A 12,411-nucleotide genomic window follows, 5' to 3' on the forward strand; every position below is an offset into this window, starting at 1 on the left:
CCCAGAGGAAAAGATTACAGTGGCTAGATCGGCACATCGACCCTGCATGCCTTTTGCCTCTGGTATGCCTATGTCCCCTAGCAACGCAGAGGATGTTGGTTCCAGCTCGTTTGATCCTGTGGGGGTGCCCAATGATGCTCCTGACCCAAGTGGTTTGCCAACTCCGGCGGTGAGTATGAGAAATCACACTGATTTTTCCATGACTGACCCCTACCAGTCCCCACCTAGATCCCTCTGTAGAGTGTCCCAATTTAGGAGAGATTGAGGGCCGCAGGCAGGAGTTTAGGGAGGCTCAACTCTCTGACCCATCCCCGAAAGGCATGAGGCGCCACTCTGGCAGCGGCTTTGACAGGGTTGGGGCAGGAAGTTTGACCTGGCGGGAAGGGTTAAGGTACAGGGTAGACAGGAAAGTGGGAGGGGATAGACCAGATAGGGAACGTGTCCAACTGGTCCCCCCAGGGAACGTTCCTCTGCAACCGGTGTCGGTTGCCAGCGAAACCCCTTTGGACAGTAACCCGGAGACAGACCATACCCTGAAGTGCCTGACACAGAGCTTACCCTGGTCTGGAATGTCGGATGATGCCCAGACCAACTGTAAGGCTGGTGCCATGCGTTGGCAGCTCGGGCACTCCAGCGGTTTTGTTGTCTCTGGGCCTCTGCCCATAGGAGAACCTTTACAGCAAGTTGCTGTGGACATAGCAGGTCCCCTGCCTAGGCGCAGTAGATTGGGGAAGACACGCAGCCTCCCTGTAGTGGATGCCACACAGGATCCAGAGGCTGGTGGTCTGGCCGCCATCACTGTGGCACAGGTAGCGGACGGGGAGGAAAGAGGAGGCCTAAGTGACAGGGTAGGTTTCCCGAGTCATAGGTCGACAGAGGAGGGTTGGAGGGCAGGTTTGACAGTTAGGGCAGACAGTTGCCAGATAGGAATGACAGAGGTGCAGTGCCTGGGGCACCATGTGGGAGGAGACAGGGGTAGGCCCAAACCAGAGGGGGTGGAGGCAACCAGAGGCTGTCCCCAACCCACATCACCCAGACCGATACTGACCTTAGAACCTGTAAGGCCCTACGGACATGTTGTCATTGACTTTAGTCCTGTAGTGAACCCCTTTACAGAGATGGCTAGGAAGGGCATTCCCAAGTCAGTGGACTTTGCACCCGCTTGCGAGTTGGCATTCCAGTCATTGAAGGAGGCTCGGGTACCCGCTCCAGTGCTGATGGCGCACATTCTTGACCGGGACGCTGTGGTACGAACTACTGCGCCACAGCACGGACTGGGAGCACCCTGTGGCCTGTTGGGGCAGAACACTGCTATGGTGGGAGGTGGGGTATGCCACAGTTGGGACACTGTGGGTGGCACTTGTGTGTACATTGGACCAGTTTTTACTCTGTTCGTGTAACTGGCCCCCCACAGTGGTGACTTACCACCCACCTGTTAGGTGGCTGCAACCTACCTTGGGAAAATTGGACAGACTTTTGTGGTGGAGCCTTGAACTTGGACTTCGGGTGGACTATTTGAACATTATGCACCCACAAAGAGAGGCCCACTGCACTATGGATGAACTGTCTAGGCCGGAGCCTACACCCCCTAGGTAGCGTCCCCTTCAACCCAAGGGACTGCGGGACCAGGAGTCAAATCGTTGGGACATGGCTCCCTGGTTTCCTGCTTGAATTGGGGGGGGGGAGTGTGGCCGGAGAGACCCCCCAGCCCACGTGGACAGTGGCGGCCTCAGCACTGAAGTGGGTTAACCCTCAGTGCCCGGCGCCATATTAAGTGACCCTAGCGCTAGGCGCCATATTTAAAATGTATTGGGCGCTAGGCGCCGTGTGATTTAATAATGTCATTTAAGTGTGTGCCGCGATCCCGGACCTCTCCGGAGACCGCGGCAGTGAGGAAGTCCCCCGGCACGCTGACCTGTGTGTGCCCGCCGGGGGGAGAAGGGAGAGGCTCTGCAGCCAGGACATCAACTCCCGCTGCAGCGCTCAGAGGTGCTGCCGCTGGGGGCTGGGAGCTGTGTGGAGGCGGCCAGCCGCGGCAGCCGGAATGAACGTCCTGGGCTGCTGAGCGGCGGGGGGGTAGGGGTGTGCCGCAGCCCGGCTCCCCGCCGGCCACTGCGGCGAGGCCACAGAACTCAGCGCTGCATACAGGGGACCGGGCTAGCCGGCTCCCTAGAGGCGGGGGTGAACAGGATAGTGAGTGCTGGGGTCCAGGAGCTACGCTCCCGGCACCTCAGCTCTGCAATGGACTCAAAGCCACGGCGGCTGGGACAAGCGTCCTGGACCGCTGGGATTCAGATCAGGGGGGTGCGCCGCACGGTGCGGTGAGGCCAGTGAGTGAGTGCCGCACTGGGGGGACAGGGAGAGCCAGCTCCCTGTACCCCAGTGGCAGGCAGGCAGGCTGGAGAATGGGGGAAGCTAGCCCCATACCTCCAGCACCGAGAGAGAGAGCCCTAGCAGCCAGGCTGCAGGGCTGGGGGAGCCCAGCGCTGAGCGCTGGGCACAGTGTTTAAAACAACAAAACAATGTTTTTAAATGTAAGATATATTGGATTGTGATGTGAGGTACTGCAGTGCCTGAGTATGTGGAGCCTGTGCAGAACACAGGCTCAGTGTATATTTAAAGGGGAACATGTGTTTAAATGTGATGTATTTAAAGGTAAATTGCACTTACTTGGTTGTGTGTCCTAGGAGGGGGGAATCCATGGCTGTGCAGTCTGATGGATTCTCCCAGACCTTTTCCCCAAAAACTGAATACTTTCCCTTCCAGCCTCACACTTAAAAGTGGCATTGGGAGAGAGAGGAGAAGCTCAGCTTTGAATCAAGCCGAGTGGTTTTCTGGAGCTCCATGGAGATCACCCGTAGTGGCCAGGAAACCCTGACTGGGGATCCAGGCTGCCCAGCTCTGGAGCCCGAATCCAGGCTGCAGACAGTGGGCTAGGTCCCGGGCAGGTTTATGGAAGTCAGTTTAGGCGGGAAAACTTCCCTCAGCCTAGACTGAACGGCACCGGGGCGTATCCTGATCCTCCAGGATGGGACAGTCAAAGGAGAGTGACCACTCCCCACTGTCCATAGAGAACAATGTTAGCTGTGCATGTGACCAAGGCATGCACAGCTCATGGGTAAACATTGATTGGTTGTACACCACAGGGCGGGCTTACCCCCTGTGGTAGTGTGTATTGGAGTAGGATAAAAGGAGGGCAGTTGCCCCATAAAAGTTGTATTGTACATCTTCATTCTGCTGTAACATCTTGCTGTACTGCTAAGTTCTTTTCAGAACTATTTGTTGGCATTAAAACATCCTCTGCCTCAAGAAGATTGCGTCATCTTGTGACCTACAGGGCTATGCGAAACCTAGCCCTGTTCACCAGCTGTCTAGGGTGAATCAGCGTCTCCAAGTGCCGCCTTCCGCCAGCTACCGGTAGAGGACTAGTGGGGATTCGTCAACACCACACAGGTGTGGTAACGCAGTGTGTCGGCACATACAGAGCAGAACCGTGGTTCCAAACGCCACGGCAGGTTAGGAGTTTGGTGGTGGCAGCATAAACCCGCCCACAGCGCAGTGGGTGGAGTCAGTAACAGGCGGTTACTGACGGTAAGCGGGAATCCCCTATGTGGTCAGATCCCGTGTGACCTAAGCATCCATTCTGTGTACTGGGGACAAGACCGTCCGGTCACATCCCCTTTTAAGCCTGTATTGCCAGTCTGGGTACTGTGTACACCACAGTGTACTAAAGGACCCTACACACTCGGTGATCCGCCGCCAAGGCGCCCGCCCGATGGTGTATACGGCGGATGGGCGACCCGGTGGCGGGGAGGAGGTGATGGCGGAGTGAAGTTTCTTCACTCCCCCATCACCCGGCTCCCTAGCAGTGCACACTAATATGGACGAGATTGTCCATATTGGCCTGCATGCATAAGCGACCTGGCACCAATGATTAACGTGCACGGGGCAGCACATCGTTAATTGTTGGTGCCTACACACTGCACGATATGAACGAGTTCTCGTTCATTAATGAACTAGTACGTTCATTTCGTGCAGTGAGATCTGTAAGTGTGTAGGGCCCATTAGTTTGGAGACTCCTTCCGCCCCGTGTAGAAGCCATGCGTCTCCGTACCCTCATGCCGCCATAATGGCCGGTGCCTCACTAACCGGGACGCCGGCTTAGTGCTCACCACTCTTCAATCTTCTGGCTCTGGTAGGGGTGGCGGTGTGCTGCGGGAATGTACGCTCGCAGTGGTGGGGCTTGCGAATAGTTCCCTCAGGAGCTGGCATCCCGTCAGCGGGGAATGGGACCATTAACCCGAGGAAGTTGGGCCATTCCACCCCTAAGTCCCACTAAGCAGGCATGCTGGTGCCATCCAGTCCTGCCTGAAAATAACAAATATATAAAATAAATGCAGAAAACTCTTCAGGAGCTTCCAGAGACATGACCGGATCCTCCGGGCACATTTTCTAAACTGAGTCTGGTAGGAGGGGCAAAGAGGGAGGAGCCAGCTAACCTAATCAAACTTTTATAGTGCCCATGGCTCCTAGTGGACCTGTCTATACCCCATGGTACTAAATGGTTTCCCAGTATCCCCTAGGACGTAAGAGAAATATACATCAATATACATCTATATCACGCCCAGATCGCACTACAAATGTGATTCTTGATAATTGGGCCCCTTTGAGTCGTATTGGGAGAAAAGTGTTATATAAATAACATTATTATTATTATTATTTCTGACCACATGAACACTACAAACATTTCCCATAGGACCCTCCTAGTTTCTGTGGTTTCTCTTTCCACCATTTCTAACTATTCTGGTTCATTTTGCTGTTTCTATATTTTTTGTCACATTCTAGTCTCTTTGGGGCTTATATCACAATAAATTCCATGTGGGTCCTGCACACATCATCTCCGAGTCATTGGAGAGCTGGACTTCTGCCCATGTTACTGTGTACACAAAGTGCGATGGCCGACGTGTGCTGCCCTGGAGACAGGATGTGTCTGTAATAACCGCAGCTCTGGGGGAGTAGAGTGTGATGATATATAGTGTATTCCATAAAGAGACCAGATGACAGATGTCCCAGAAGGAACACTGAGCCCCAGCGACATATCAGGCCATCGGGAGATACAGGACGCTGCTTTGCTGACAGTTCCTCCTGTGGTCACCAGATTGTTCCAGCAGAATACAAGGTCATGTAGGTCAATAAACTGTCACAGAGATGTTTTGTAGTTTATGCTGGGAAACTGTAAAAGAAAACATACAGTCACTTCAGTCATCACTAAGTATCCATAAGTCCTGGGAAAGTCTCTGCATCATGCTCCATGTTTAATGTCTGAAGAGAGGACAACCAAGGAGCTGCAGATATAGATATTCTTCTGTCAATGCCTCAATGACCTTCATGTACAGAAATGGAGTCGGCTGTGAGAGATATATAGAGGGAGAAGGTAATGAGATATGGAGGAGGCAAAAAGAGATATGGAGGGGGCAATTAGAAATACGAGGGGAATGGGGCAATAATGGAGCTGTGGAGGGGACAATGACAGAGCTATGGAGGGGGCAATGACAGAGCTATGGAGGGGGCAATGACAGAGCTATGGAGGGGGCAATGAAAAAGATAGGCCAATAAGAGAGTTATGGAGGGACCATGGGATAGATATAAAGGGGATAATGCAAGATATAAGGAGGGGCAATGAGAGAGAAATAGAGGGAGCAATGTGATATGGAGAGGGTAATATGAAATATGAATGAGGCAATGAGAGAGATATAGAGGGAGCAATGTGATATGTAGAGGGTAATATGAAATATGAATGAGGCAATGAGAGAGATATAGAGGGAGCAATGTGATATGGAGAGGGTAATATGAAATATGAATGAGGCAATGAGAGAGATATATAGAGGGAGCAATGTGATGTGGAGAGGGTAATATGAAATATGAATGAGGCAATGAGAGCGATATAGAGGGGGCAATGTGATGTGGAGAGGGTAATATGAAAGAGGCAATGAGAGAGATATACAGGGAGCAATGTGATATGGAGAGGGTAATATGAATGAGGCAATGAGAGAGATATAGAGGGAGCAATGTGATATGGAGAGGGTAATATGAAATATGAATGAGGCAATGAGAGAGATATAGAGGGAGCAATGTGATATGTAGAGGGTAATATGAAATATGAATGAGGCAATGAGAGAGAGATATAGAGGGAGCAATGTGATATGGAGAGGGTAATATGAAATATGAATTAGGCAATGAGAGAGATATAGAGGGAGCAATGTGATGTGGAGAGGGTAATATGAAATATGAATGAGGCAATGAGAGAGATATAGAGGGAGCAATGTGATATGGAGAGGGTAATATGAAATATGAATGAGGCAATGAGAGAGATATAGAGGGAGCAATGTGATATGGAGAGGGTAATATGAAATATGAATGAGGCAATGAGAGAGATATAGAGGGAGCAATGTGATATGGAGAGGGTAATATGAAATATGAATGAGGCAATGAGAGCGATATAGAGGGGGCAATGTGATATGGAGAGGGTAATATGAAAGATGAATGAGGCAATGAGAGAGATATAGAGGGAGCAATGTGATGTGGAGAGGGTAATATGAAATATGAATGAGGTAATGAGAGAGATATAGAGGGAGCAATGTGATATGGAGAGGGTAATATGAAATATGAATGAGGCAATGAGAGAGATATAGAGGGGGCAATGTGATATGGAGAGGGTAACATGAAATATGAATGAGACAATGAGAGAGAGATATAGAGGGAGCAATGTGATGTGGAGAGGGTAATATGAAATATGAATGAGGCAATGAGAGAGAGATATAGAGGGAGCAATGTGATATGGAGAGGGTAATATGAAATATGAATGAGGCAATGAGAGAGATATAGAGGGAGCAATGTGATATGGAGAGGGTAATATGAAATATGAATGAGGCAATGAGAGAGATATAGAGGGAGTAATGTGATATGGAGAGGGTAATATGAAATATGAATGAGGCAATGAGAGAGAGATATAGAGGGAGCAATGTGATATGGAGAGAGTAATATGAAATATGAATGAGGCAATGAGAGAGATATAGAGGGAGTAATGTGATATGGAGAGGGTAACATGAAATATGAATGAGGCAATGAGAGAGATATAGAGGGAGCAATGTGATATGGAGAGGGTAATATGAAATATGAATGAGGCAATGAGAGAGATATAGAGGGAGCAATGTGATATGGGGAGGGTAATATGAAAGATGAATGAGGCAATGAGAGAGATATACAGGGAGCAATGTGATATGGAGAGGGTAATATGAAAGATGAATGATGCAATGAGAGAGATATAGAGGGAGCAATGTGATATGGAGAGGGTAATATGAAATATGAATGAGGCAATGAGAGAGATATAGAGGGAGCAATGTGATATGGAGAGGGTAATATGAAATATGAATGAGGCAATGAGAGAGATATAGAGGGAGCAATGTGATATGGAGAGGGTAATATGAAAGATGAATGATGCAATGAGAGATATATAGAGGGGGCAATGTGATATGGAGAGGGTAATATGAAATATGAATGAGGCAATGAGAGAGATATAGAGGGAGCAATGTGATGTGGAGAGGGTAACATGAAATATGAATGAGGCAATGAGAGAGATATACTGGGAGCAATGTGATATGGAGAGGGTAATATGAAAGATGAATGATGCAATGAGAGATATATAGAGGGGGCAATGTGATATGGAGAGGGTAATATGAAATATGAATGAGGCAATGAGAGAGATATATAGAGGGAGTAATGTGATATGGAGAGGGTAATATGAAATATGAATGAGACAATGAGAGAGATATAGAGGGAGCAATGTGATATGGAGAGGGTAATATGAAATATGAATGAGGCAATGAGAGAGATATACAGGGAGCAATGTGATATGGAGAGGGTAATATGAAAGATGAATGATGCAATGAGAGATATATAGAGGGGGCAATGTGATATGGAGAGGGTAATATGAAATATGAATGAGGCAATGAGAGAGATATATAGAGGGAGTAATGTGATATGGAGAGGGTAATATGAAATATGAATGAGGCAATGAGAGATATATAGAGGGAGCAATGTGATATGGAGAGGGTAATATGAAATATGAATGAGACAATGAGAGAGATATAGAGGGAGCAATGTGATATGGAGAGGGAAATATGAAATATGAATGAGGCAATGAGAGAGATATAGAGGGAGTAATGTGATATGGAGAGGGTAATATGAAATATGAATGAGGCAATGAGAGAGATATACAGGGAGCAATGTGATATGGAGAGGGTAATATGAAAGATGAATGAGGCAATGAGAGAGATATAGAGGGAGCAATGTGATATGGAGAGGGTAATATGAAATATGAATGAGACAATGAGAGAGATATAGAGGGAGCAATGTGATATGGAGAGGGTAATATAAAATATGAATGAGGCAATGAGAGAGAGATATAGAGGGAGCAATGTGATATGGAGAGGGTAATATGAAATGTGAATGAGGCAATGAGAGCGATATAGAGGGGCCATGTGATGTGGAGAGGGTAATATGAAAGATGAATGAGGCAATGAGAGAGATATAGAGGGAGCAATGTGATGTGGAGAGGGTAATATGAAATACGAATGAGGTAATGAGAGAGATATATAGAGGGAGCAATGTGGTATGGAGAGGGTAACATGAAATATGAATGAGGCAATGAGAGAGATATAGAGGGAGCAATGTGATATGGAGAGGGTAATATGAAATATGAATGAGACAATGAGAGAGATATAGAGGGGGCAATGTGATATGGAGAGGGTAATATGAAAGATGAATGAGGCAATGAGAGAGATATAGAGGGAGCAATGTGATGTGGAGAGGGTAATATGAAATATGAATGAGGTAATGAGAGAGATATATAGAGGGAGCAATGTGATATGGAGAGGGTAACATGAAATATGAATGAGGCAATGAGAGAGATATAGAGGGAGCAATGTGATATGGAGAGGGTAATATGAAATATGAATGAGGCAATGAGAGAGATATAGAGGGAGCAATGTGATATGGAGAGGGTAATATAAAATATGAATGAGGCAATGAGAGAGATATAGAGGGGGCAATGTGATCTGGAGAGGGTAATATGAAAGATGAATGATGCAATGAGAGATATATAGAGGGGGCAATGTGATATGGAGTGACAATGCTAAATTCCTTTTGTCGTAATTATAACCCTTTATGAAGTCTAAGAACACTGTACGCTGTTTACTTAAGAAGTACCGTAATGGTACGCTATTTGCGTAACGATCGCTCAGCAGTAAGCGAGACGCTCAAGCGTCACGTTCGCTCACGGCCCAGTGATCACAGAACACGTTATTGGTTATCACTAGAGTAATGATTCGCGGTAGCGTAGCGTACGCTCGAGACCACGAGTAGGTCACCAGCGATGCAGACGCTCACAGCGCTATACCTTTATGTATAAACCTTATACTAAAGAAATACACAGAATACCTTAATGTGAGTACAGGGTGTAAGTGCAACCTTGTGTAACCTGACTAACTACAAGGCTGCTTGAGCGTCACCGACGCTCAAGTGAACACTTAATACTATAGAAAATACACAGATACTGGTTTAGGGTCCAAAGCCTATCAACTGTATTATATCTAATATACTTGTAAAAAGGGGATAACAGTACAAATGATACACTACAATATAACAGAGACTTCCTAACCACAGAACTAAACAATAAATACAAAAAGACAATACTACACTGACCTAAATGCAATACAATACAATACTATAATACTATGAGAGATATAAGAGAAAAGAGGAGAGAGATAGAGAGAGACGGGGAGAGATGAGAGAAATTGGCTCACAGAAAGACAATGATTATGGAGAGAAACTTACGCACAAAGGGTATGATCGCCTGCGCCTCGATATCCAGCTCCCGGCTATCAGCAGATAACCGTTGATGAGAGAGTGAGAGTTGGATATGGTCGGCCTGCCTATTTATGCCCCACACACAATGCAATCTCATGGTCCTACAATCCCATTGTCCATTGGCCGAAGGAATTCGGCCCTGCATCATAACAAAAGGTCATAGGGTGATTCATACAGGTGGGCTGTGACGATTTCCAACAGCTCAGGTGGGTGGGAAACTGGGTTTCCCGCCGCATACCTGAGTATGTGTAAATAATAGAAATGGACATAAACTTCTTATGTCCATAACTATTCGCACGAGCGATTAATACGCTCCAAACCAACACCGGAATATTACTAATTAAATACTCTTCCGATGGGTACCAAACACTGCTGTATGATTCCTGTCAGACCCTTCGTACAATACAAAGAGGGATTCCTTTAAACAGGGACCTTCTATTTTAACCAAACTTTCAGAATCTATCAAGGGGACCATGATCTACAAACTACATTAATTGTGAACATTTGTAACGAATGAGTCGCACGCTACGACTACATAAACTCTACCGTAAATACGCATACCGCGCCTGCGAGTGCACGCTATCGCGGGTATGCGCCTTCACGGGAGAGCGTACGCATGCGCAGCGCGGACCAGTGTGCGGTGCAAATATGGCAACGTGCATAGAGACATTTTTCTGACTTTGACAGTCCACCCTTTGGCAGTCAATAATAGCTGCCACCTTCTAAAATATTTAAGGAGAAAAATGTAAATCAGGGGTTAATTGATTTCCATGGTGGGGTTAGGAAGAAGAGAGGAGTAGGTGTGAGAAGGGTATGACCTAGTGAGAAAGTAGAAGCATGTGTGTATGAGTCCATGTTTGGAGGGTCATGTATCATCGTGCCGTACGTGTGGTAAATCAAGCTTCGAGGTATTGCGAAGTATACATTTGAATTCCTTCTTATCCTGTGGTACAGGTCTGTGGATGGGCTGTCAAACTCTACCGAGCTCATTTCGGCTATGGTTGTAACAAAATGGGGATGCACATTTTAGTTGATGATACATGAATGGGGGAGGTATGTGGTTGCTGATATCTGTGCCTGTATTCCCTATCGTCTATGTGCGTCGTTACCTGAGGGTTGTAGGGATGAAGATAAAGAACACTTACGAAAAATGCAATGATATTCTATGTCAGGGAAATGTACATCTGTTGTTGAAGTTGTGTTCGGTATCTGTTGAGAGTCGTCTTCTTTGCGCTGTATTGCTCCTTGGGCATGAGCAAATAGCTTTGTCTGAGCCATCAGATTTACAAAAAATGTTGGGCTAGCGTGAGTTTAAAAGTACTAGGGAAACTGGGGATCCATGGCAAAGTTCATCAAGTGTCCATATTTAAAGTTGTCAAATCTTCTTCTTTGGTCAATCCGTTGTCTGTATACATCTCGTCTCGTCAGCTTCCTCGTCCAAGGGGGTCTTTGTATCTGGGAGAAAAGCAGAAAAACAGGTGAAAGAAACGGACCGTATAATCGCATTTTCATCACATTCTGGTTTCTATCATTGGGTCATAAATCAAATCCAGGTTAATTACGGTTTCCTCACTCCTCAAGCTCATCACTTTTGTACTTTGTTTGCACCTCATTAAAGCCTGCCCGCATCTAAATATCAATCCAATCGATATAACGACACCCAAGATACATAGTAGAAACTTTCCAACATCCATTATGACTCCTTGAGCCCAGTCTCCTAAACCGGAGAACCAATTTCGCGGGTTCAACCATGACACCCAACCAGTCAGCTCATTACCTACAGCAGCAAGGGTGAGATTGTGTTTTCGACGAAATTCCCACTTCAATTGGAGAATATCGTCCATCTTTTGGTCTATGATCTCTACCGGGTCCTCGGTGCTATTTGTGATGTACGTGCAACACTTTATGCCGTACTGTGTTGCCAATGTAACACAATATCCGCCTGTTACTGCTGTAAGATAATTAAGAACCATCCTATGCTGAACTAGTTCTGTTTTGTAGGCTTGAAGTTCTCTTCCAGTGTATCTAAACGTGTCATCATACATTTCAGTGATATTATCTAACAAATTGGCGAGTGCGGAAATGTATCTATAATTCATCACACCTCGAGCGGTGCGAGTGAAATCTAACGCTACCAGAACCTGAATCCCGGTGGATTCATGGATAAGATCAGAGGCCGGATGCTCTAACCTTTCTGACAGTTGTCGTTTAACTCGGTGCTCGTAATGAGTGTGAGTATAAGGAGCTTGGGCACCACGGTGTATGTCCTTCATTTTGTCATGTGTAACAGTCATCACTTCAGGCAATACTTTTCCAATATAACACAATCCTTCAGAGTTTGGGGCAAGCCATTTGTACGCCTTTCTCCCGCATATGAAATATGCATCATCGGGGAGAACATAAGGGACGGAGAAGGACATGACCATGTTACAAACCTTCCAGGTGAAATCTCCTGACCCTAATTCTTCCATCTGCTTAATGCAC

Source organism: Pseudophryne corroboree, chromosome 4, assembly GCF_028390025.1.
Source record: "Pseudophryne corroboree isolate aPseCor3 chromosome 4, aPseCor3.hap2, whole genome shotgun sequence".
NCBI classification, from domain to species: Eukaryota; Metazoa; Chordata; class Amphibia; order Anura; family Myobatrachidae; genus Pseudophryne; species Pseudophryne corroboree.